We start from the raw sequence: 9,722 nt of genomic DNA on the forward strand, positions 1-9,722 counted from the left end.
AAAAAAAAAAGAAACAAGAAAGGATTTATGGTTCTAACCCTTTTATGAGAAATAAGTGGAATCATCATGACCATGAATTTGAATTTGAATTCTGGACCTGCTAGACTGAACAGATAAAAGGAGGAAGGAGAAGCGTTGAGTCCTGGCCTTCTGCTATAGCACTTGAAAGATCAATTTACTTGCATCCTAAATAAATAAACACCTTTTAAATATACATGCATATTTAAGGCTTATAGTTAGCTCCACAACACTGAATCTTAGTTCTCAGTATGTGAGAACATTATATTGCAGAATCTTTTGCCTGTTTACTTGTATTTTTAATTTAGAAAAATAGTTGCACCAAAGTTTGCTTTTTCTCTTATGTGAACCCCTTTCAAAAGTTGTCAAATCAAACGTGACTTTTACCAAAGCATTTCCTACAACTCATTTTATATCCATGTAAAAGTAAATTTCAATGGTTTTTATTAGAATTACTTTCAGATATTGACAACTTCAACTTTTGGTGAAAAGACATTTAACCATCTAGATTAAATGATTTTTGAAATACATATCAAATTTTACCTTTTCACACATAAGAGTAAAATATGTATGTGGAGAAAGCAACTTGACCTAGGGGAAAACTATATAAGTTAAGAAATATCATGGGGGAAAAAACTTGAGCTGATTCTGAGATAAAAATGCAAATGTATCACAGAGTAATACTATATGAGCTCATTAGTATCTGTTAATCTAACAGAATTTCTTTACCAAATAAGTTGCTAATAGTATGTGAAACTCTCAGGGAAGGTAAAGAAAAGCGTAGTTCTAAAAAGTCAAGATTTTGAAATAAAATTTAGAGGAAGGAATGTAGAACTGTGTCATTAAGATCTGTAAGGAAAATTGCAAGGGACAGAAAATATCAATAGGCATGTTGAATGTGAACCTCAGAATAAAATTATCAAAAATAAAACTTACTTTTATAAAACAATTTACAGGATAAAGCCAGACACCACTCCATATATCAGTAATTTTTTGACCCTGTAACATAATTTTATGCATTAAATGAAAATATGTTTACTGAATAAATGAATAAAAGAATACATTTTAGTTTTAAAGTATTTTGTTAAAAGATTTTTTTATACAACCTCTCATTTGAGTCTTGGTCTAAGATAATGTCTGAGTATACCATGAAGAAAATTTTCATTTAATGGATCTATTCTGTTACTTAGTTAATACAACTTAGTCTGTGCCAGAAACTGTGATAAGTGCAGGGAATAAAATGATTCCTGCCCTCAGAGAATTTACTATCTAATTTAGAGCTTAAACAATTACAAACAATGTCATAAGATTCATATACAAACTCAGATGAGAGCATTAGAAAAAGGAGAACCTATTAACTTTGCTCTTGGTACACTACTTGGGGGTTCAAAACAAATTCCTGTTCAATAATGTTTTAAATAATTATATGAGTAAATAAGTAATTAAATGAAAGAAGATGAAAAAAACATTTAAGCTGAAGATCTTATTATGTTAGAAGTTGCCCTTTGAGACCCTCCCAAATGATGGAGTTTCATTGCATTTCCAAAGTGTCTTTTGAGCTAGATGCTTTGGTTTATGCAGCTGAATTATTTTATGACCAAGTTGCACACAATAAGTTTAATTTTCAATCCATTTTAAATCCAGGCATATATGATTTAAAGTTAAAAGAATTGAAAAGCAGAATATAAAAGTAAGTCATTTTACTATTAGGTTCAATAAATAGTGAAGGAATAAAAATGACAAAAGTGGGGGAAATAGTAGGCTGACCAAATAAGAGAGACTACCTGGGACATAGGAGAGAACAAGTGTTCCATTGAGAATTAAAAACAGAAACATAGGATATGAGGCAGGGGTGGAGTACAATTGTAGCCATCAGACAAGAATGCAGGAAAAGAGTGCACTTCCCTAGGTTGGTCAAAATATGCTGTTACTATACCTGCAAAAGAAAAGAGGATTTCCAGTGAGTGAGTTACAGAGTAGGATATCCAGAAGAGAAAACAGACATTGCAGAAGTTTGTTTGTTTGTTTGTTTTTGCTTCTCGCAAAATCATCAGGTCTGGAAAATGAGTATCAAAATTGGAACGAATTAGACATTTGTTTAAAAATTAAGAGAAGTTCACTTAAAAACCAGATACTGAACATGAGGAAGGAAAACACATTCCCAGAGACAAAGAGAAATAATAAATACTGAATTCTGACATGTAAAAAAGAAAGAGAAGGAAACGAAGGCTTTTGGGAAAGCCAAGCCCATCTTGCTTACTAACAATTGCAGATGACCCACTCTTTCCTCCAGTAATATGTTGTACATTTCCAGGCATGCTGCCTCATTTCATCTTGCCGGCTACCCCGTGAAATGACATACTTTCTCCATCTTTCAGATAAGGTTGCTGAGGCTTAAATAAGTTAAATGGTTTACCCAACGTTGTTTATTATGTAGAAGAACAAGCATCGAAACCGTGACATTTTGACTCCATGCCCACTTCCCTTTCCTTTGAAGCTTACTTCAGAGTTAGAAAACCCCTTGAACTCTTTTTTAAGAGATCCCAGAAATTCTTAATGTAAGAGAAAGCAAATCACATGCACAATGACTTTCCATCACGAAGAATACAATCTCAGAGACCGGAAACTTTCATTTAGGCTGAAGAAATTGAAAAGAAGGGAACATCTGAACTCCAAGCAAAACTTAAATCCTTGGAAAAGTGCCAGGACAACTGGGAAAACATAATTCGGTGGGGTTCTGAGATATTGCATCTTTTCTTATTGTTAATGTTCCTGGTGTAAGGATATCATCATCTATTTATGGTAAAAAAAAATATTTTCTCTTATTTTCTCTAGAGAAAAAAAGTAATAAGTTAGGTGATAAAAAAACTTATTCTTCCTATTGAATTCCAGTAGTGGTATGTAATCAATATGTTCATCCTTATAAAATTAATTTATATTTTCTTAGCATAGAGATGAATGTTTTCATATATGGATTTTTTTAGGAGTGCAATGTTCTTCCCTTTTTGAAAGCAGCTGTTTGCAAAACCCAGGAACATCATATTCAGTTACTTGCTGAAAATCTCAGCCTTTTATACCCATAATAAGAATTGGGTACAAAATGTATGCAGACTTTCTCCCATGTGTTTACAATTTAATCCTTATGTCCAAGATATTTAAAAATTCACCCATAGGCATAGATCCTAAGGAAACAAGTGAACAAGTATGCAAATATAAATATGCAATTATTTATAATAGTGAAAATTTTGAAACAAGCATGTGTCCAATAAAAGGAGAAAGTTGTAAATAGTTGTTGCCCTTATCTACCACCCCTCACAATTTAGAACAATCATTCAATGGAATACTATGCAGCTGTTAACAATAATAATGTCACTTTCTATGTACTGACTTGGAAAATCCATGTTATTTTATATGTGAGAAAAGCAGGATGCAGAATATTATAAGATAATATGGTTACATTTTACAGATATCTGTAAATATTTATATTCATACACACACATCTATGTACATACTAAAAGTTCTGAAGTGATCAAACAAAAATTGAATTGGGCTTTATTTATGACTGACTATACTATTTATTTTATTTTTAAATTAAAAGTAACAGGGTATCTTTTCAAAACAGACTCTGGCTCCCACCTACTCTAACTTATTTATCTATTCAAATATTTACTGAACATCCAGTAGACGTTAATCTCTGGAACACATGGTATAAATTCATAGATGAACAAGACACCATAAACAAGAAAATTAACAACTACAATAGAGTGTGACATAGGTTTTGATGGCAGTGTATATGGATACTTTGAGAGCACGGATAAACATCTCCTAACTTGACATAAAAGGGGTCAAGAAAGCTTTGTCCTGGGCTAAATCTAAAATTGCATCAATAGTAGTCATGTAGATAAGGGAGGAAATATCTTAGTCATAGATATAACTGGTGCAAAGACTTTGAGACATGAAAATATGACACACTTGGGAACTTGAAAGTAGTATGAATAAAATAGAAGTTATCTAAACATATGGTAGAATTTATATTAGGAAGTCAGGGGGAAAAAAGGACAAGCAAGGAGTCTGGACTCTGTTTGGGAGACAATGTGGATTTAATGAAAGAGTTTAGTCATAAAAATATGGTTATATTTGAAAGATAAAAAGATAGAAAGAGAATGAAGAACAATATGAAAAGCATGATATGTATCCCAAGTGGGCATAAAATTTACACACCTAAAATCAACTTTCCTCTGAAATACTCACACATCTTTAATTGAGATTTTACCTGAAGTCCTGCAAGGAATTCAGTCCCTGTGCCTAAAATTTCTGAAACTCTCCAGTGGATGTTTGCATGTTTTAATTATTTGTCAAACTACCCCTCTTACCTTCTTTAGGATCACCTCTGATCTCTTGTTCCTGTTCCTTCCTAATATTACTGCTAATAGTTCTTAATAAAGATTTCAAAGGATCATTAGAAAAACAAACTAGAAAATTTTAAATTGCATATCACATTGTGTTTGCCCTGCCCTGTCACAGGGTTCTCCCAACATTCTGCCGTGTTTCTGGAACTTGTTTATACTCAAATCAGAGGCATCTCTCTAATATTTCTTTTTTCTTAAAGTTTGTTGGGGTGACAATTGTTAGTAAAATTACGTAGATTTTTGGTGTACAATTCTGTATTACATCATCTATAAATCAAAATGTGTGTTCACCACCCAGAGTCAGTTCTCCTTCCATCACCATATATTTGATCCCCTTTGCCCTTATCAACTACCCCTCACCCACTTACCCTCTGGTAACCACTAAACTATTGTCTGTGTCTATGAGTTTTTGTTTCTCATTTGCTTGTCTTGTTCTTTTGTTGTTTTTGGTTTATATACCACACATCAGTGAAATCATATGGTTCTCTGCCTTTTCTGTCTGATTTATTTCGCTCAGCATTATACTCTCAAGATCCATGCATGTTGTCACAAATGGTCCTAATTTGTCTTTTCCTACCGCCGAATAGTATTCCATTGTGTTTATATACCACAACTTCTTTATCCATCCATCTATCGAAGGACATTTTGGTTGTTTCCATGTCTTGGCCACCGTAAACAAAGCTACAATGAACGTTGGAGCACACGTGTCTTTATGCATAAATGTTTTCAGATTTTTGGAGTAGATACCCAGGAGAGGGATTACTGGGTCATATGGTAATTCTATTTGTAATTTTTTGAGGAACCTCCACACTGCCTTCCATAGCAGCTGCACCAGTCTGCATTTCCACCAACAGTGTATGAGGGTTCCTTTTTCTCCACAGCCTCTCCAACACTTGTTACTATTTGTCTTGTTGATGATAGCCATTCTGACTGGGGTGAGGTGATATCTCATTGTGGTTTTCATTGTTTCAGGTCTTATGCTTAAGTCTTTGATCCATTTTGAATTAATTTCGGTACATGGTGACAGATAGCAGTCCAGTTTCATTCCTTTGCACGTGGCTTTCCAATTTTGCCAGCACCATTTATTGAAGACGCTGTCTTTTCTCCATTGTATGTTTTTTGCTTCTTTGTCAAAAATTATCTGTCCATACTTATGTGGTTTTATGTCTGGGTTCTCAATTCTATTCCATTGGTCTATGTGTGTGTTTTTCTGCCAATACCAAGCTGTTCTGATTATTTGTTGCCCTGTAGTACAAGCTAAAGTCAGGGAGTGTGATACCTCCAGCACTGTTCTTTTTCTTAAGATTGCTTTGGCTATTCGGGGTCTTTTGTGGTTCCAAACAAATCTGATGATTTTTTGCTCTATTTCTTTAAAAACTGCCATTGGGATTTTGATGGGGATTGCATTAAATCTGTATATTGCTTTGGGTAATATGGCCACCTTAACCATGTTCATTCTTCCAATCCATGAGCACAGAATGTCTTTCCATTTCTTTGTGTCTTCCTCAATTTCTTTTAAAAATGTCTGATAGTTGTGAGCATATAGGTCTTTCACATCCTTGGTTAAGTTTATTCCTAGGTATTTTATTCTTTTTGCTGCAATTGCAAAGGGAATAGTTATTTTTTTATTTCATTTTCTGAGATTTCATTGTTAGTATATAGGAGTGCAATGGGCTTTTGTACGTTGATTTTTGTAGCCGGCAACTTTTGACTGTATTCGTTGATTGTTTCTAATAGCTTTTTGGTGGAGTCTTTAGGGTTTTCTATATATATAGCATCATGTCATCTGCAAAGAGTGACAATTTAACTTCTTCATTCCCAATTTGGATGCCTTTTATTTCTTTCTCTTGCCTGATTGCTCTGGCGAGGACTTCCAACACTACATTGAAAAGCAGAGGTGACAAGGGACAGCCCTGTCGTGTTCCTGAACATAGAGCAAAGGGCTTCAGTTTTTCACCATTATTTATGAGATTAGCTGAGGGTTTGTCATATATGGCCTTTATTATGTTAAGTATTTTCCTTCTATACCTATTTTACTAAGTGTTTTAATCACAAATGGATGTTGTGTCTTGTCAAATGCTTTTTCTGCGTCAATTGATATAATCATATGATTTTTGTCCTTTGTTTTGTTTATGCGAAGTATCACATTGATGGATTTGTGTATGTTGAACCATCCTTGTACCCCTGGGATGAACCCCACTTGGTCGTGATGAATAATCTTTTTAATGCATTGTTGCATTCGATTTGCTAGAATTTTGTTTAGGATTTTTGCGTCTGTATTTATCTGAGATATTGCTCTGTAGTTTTCTTTTTCTGTGTTGTCCTTACCAGTTTTTGGTATCAGGGTAATGTTGGCCTCATAAAATGAGTTAGGGAGTATGTCTCCAATTTTTCGGAAGAGTTTGAGCAGAAGTGGTATTAGATCCTCTTTGAAGGTTTGGTAGAATTCACTAGGGAAGCCATCTGGTCCCGGACTTTTGCTTTTGGGAAGGTTTTGGATGACTGATTCAATTTCCTTACTGGTGATCGGACTGTTTAGATTTTCCAGTTCTTCATGGTTAAGCCTGGGAAGGCTATATGTTTCTAAGAATCTGTCAGTTTCTTCTAGGTTATTGAATTTGGTGGAATATAGCCCTTCATTGTATTCTTGGATGATCCTTTGTATTTCTGTGGCATCCGTGATAACTTCCCCTTTTTCGTTTCTGATTTCGTTTATTAGTGTCTTCTCTCTTTTTATCTTAGTGAGCCTAGCCAAGGGTTTGTCAATTTTGTTAATCTGTTCAAAGAACCAGCTCTCTGTCACATTAATTTTTTTTCTATTGTCTTTTTGTTGTCTATTTCATTTAGTTCTGCTCTGATTTTTATGATTTCCTTTCTTCTGCTGACCTTGGTTTCATTTGTTCTTCTTTTTCTAGTTCTTTAAGGTGTAACGTGAGGTTACTTATTTGGGGTTTTTCTTGTTTCTTGAGATAGGCCTGTAATGATATAAATTTCCCTCTTAAAACTGTTTTCGCTGCATCCCAAAAATTTTGGTAGGATGTATTTTCATTCTCATTTGTTTCTATGTATCTTTTGATCTCTCCTCTAATGTCTTCTTTGACCCAGTCGATCTTTAAAAGTATGTTATTTAGTCTCCATGTATTTGTGGTTTTTCCTGCTTTCTTTTTGCTGTTGATATCCAATTTCAAAGCCTTGTGATCAAAGAATATGCTTGGTATGATATCATCCTTCTTAAATTTGCTGAGGCTCGTTTTACATCCAAATATATAGTCTATCCTTGAGAATGTTCCATGTGCACTAGAAAAAAATGTATAATCTGATGTTTTAGGAAGAAGTGCTCTATAAATGTCAATTATGTCCATTTCATCTAATGTGTCATTTAGGGCTGCTATTTCATTATTTATTTTCTGTTTGGAGGATCTATCCATAGCTGTTAATGATGTATTTAGGTCCCCTAGTATAATTGTGTTTTGGTCAATTTCTCCCTTGAGTTAGTAGTTGCTTCGTACATTTCAGTGCTCCCTGATTGGGGACATAAATATTGATGACTGTTATGTCTTCTTGGTGTATAGTCCCCTTTACCATTGTGAAATGTCCATCTTTGTCTCTTGTTACATTTTTCACCCTGAAGTCTGTTTCATCTGGTGTCATTATGACTACACCTGATTTTCTCTGGATACCATTTGCTTGGAGTGTCAATTTCCACCCTTTCACTTTGAGTCTATGCTTGCCCTTGTAGCTGAGATGTGTCCCTTGGAGACAGCATATGGTTGGTTTGAGTTTTTTGATCCAATCTGCTACTCTGTGCCTTTATATTGGTGAGTTCAGTCCATTTACACTTAGGGTGATTACTGATATGTGAGGATTTCCTATCATTCTGTCTTTAGTTTTCTGGTCAGACTGTGTCTCCATTGTTTCTTTGCCTTTTTGTTGTTGTCTATTATTTCTGTGTGGTGGTATTCTATGATGTTTCCCTCTGTTTCTTCTTTTATTACAGTATATATTTCAGTTCTGGATTTTTTTTGAGTGGTTACCCTTAAGTTTATGTAAAAGAAAGTTTTTTTTTAATTTATTGGGGTGACAATTGTTAGTAAAATTACATAGATTTCAGGTGTACAAGTCTGTATTACATCATCTATAAATCCCATTGTGTGTTCACCACCCAGAGTCAGTTCTCCTTCCATCACCATATATTTGACCCCCCTTACTCTCATTTCCCATCCCGCACCCCCTTACACTCAATAGTTTATGTAAAAGAAAGTTTGATAGCATATTCCATTTTCTTCAGCATGCTTACTTTCTCCATTCCCATATTCCGGTTGAGGCCTTTACTCTCCCCCTGTTTATGTTTTGGTTGTCACAAATTGTCCCTTTTGATTGTTGTCAAATAGCCTCCTTTGGTATTTCTTGTAGTGCAGGTCGTGTATTAGAAAATTCCCTCAGCTTCTATGTCTGGAAAGGTCTTTATTCCTCCTTCATATCTAAAGGATATCTTTGCTGGGTATATTATTCTTGGCTCATAATGTGTCTCTTTCAGTAGTTTGAATATTTGGTTCCACTCCTTCTTGGCTTGTAGAATTTCTGCTGAGAAATCTGATGATAATCTAATGGGCTTTCCTTTGTAGGTTACCGTCTTCTTTTCCCTGGCTGCCTTGAGGATTCTTTCTTTGTGGTTGATTTTTGACAGCTTCAATACAATGTGCCTTGGAGAAGGCCTGTTGGGGTTGAGGTAATTAGGTGTTCTATTTGCTTCTTGGATTCGAGGATCCAGTTCTTTCCACAAGTTTGGGAAGTTCTTATCAACTATTTGTTTGAATATACTCTCTGTTCCCTTCTCTCTTTCTTCTCCTTCTGGTATGCCCATTATTCTTATATTGCTCTTTCTGATGGAGTCATAAAGATCTTGTAGAGTTCTTTCATGTCTTTTAAGTCTCGAGTCTCTTTGTTCTTCCATCTGTGTCATTTCCCGGTTTCTATCTTCGATGTCACTGATTCTTTCCTCCATCTGGTCAACTCTACTACCTAAGCTGGCTATTTCATTCTTCATTTCTTCTATTGAGTTCTTAATCTCCAGAAATTCTATTTGGTTCTTTTTTAAAATTTCAATCTCTTTCGTAAAATGTTCATGTTCTTTGATTGTGTTTCTGAGTTCATTAAACTGTCTTGCTGTGTTTTCTTGCATCTCGTTGAGTTTTTTCAGAACTGCAATCTTGAATTCTCTGTCATTTAAGTCACATATTTCCATGTCTTTAAGTTCATTTTCTGGAGACTTTTCATTTTCTATCTGAGCTGTCT

This window comes from Rhinolophus ferrumequinum, chromosome 10 (assembly GCF_004115265.2).
Source record: "Rhinolophus ferrumequinum isolate MPI-CBG mRhiFer1 chromosome 10, mRhiFer1_v1.p, whole genome shotgun sequence".
Lineage (NCBI taxonomy): Eukaryota > Metazoa > Chordata > Mammalia > Chiroptera > Rhinolophidae > Rhinolophus > Rhinolophus ferrumequinum.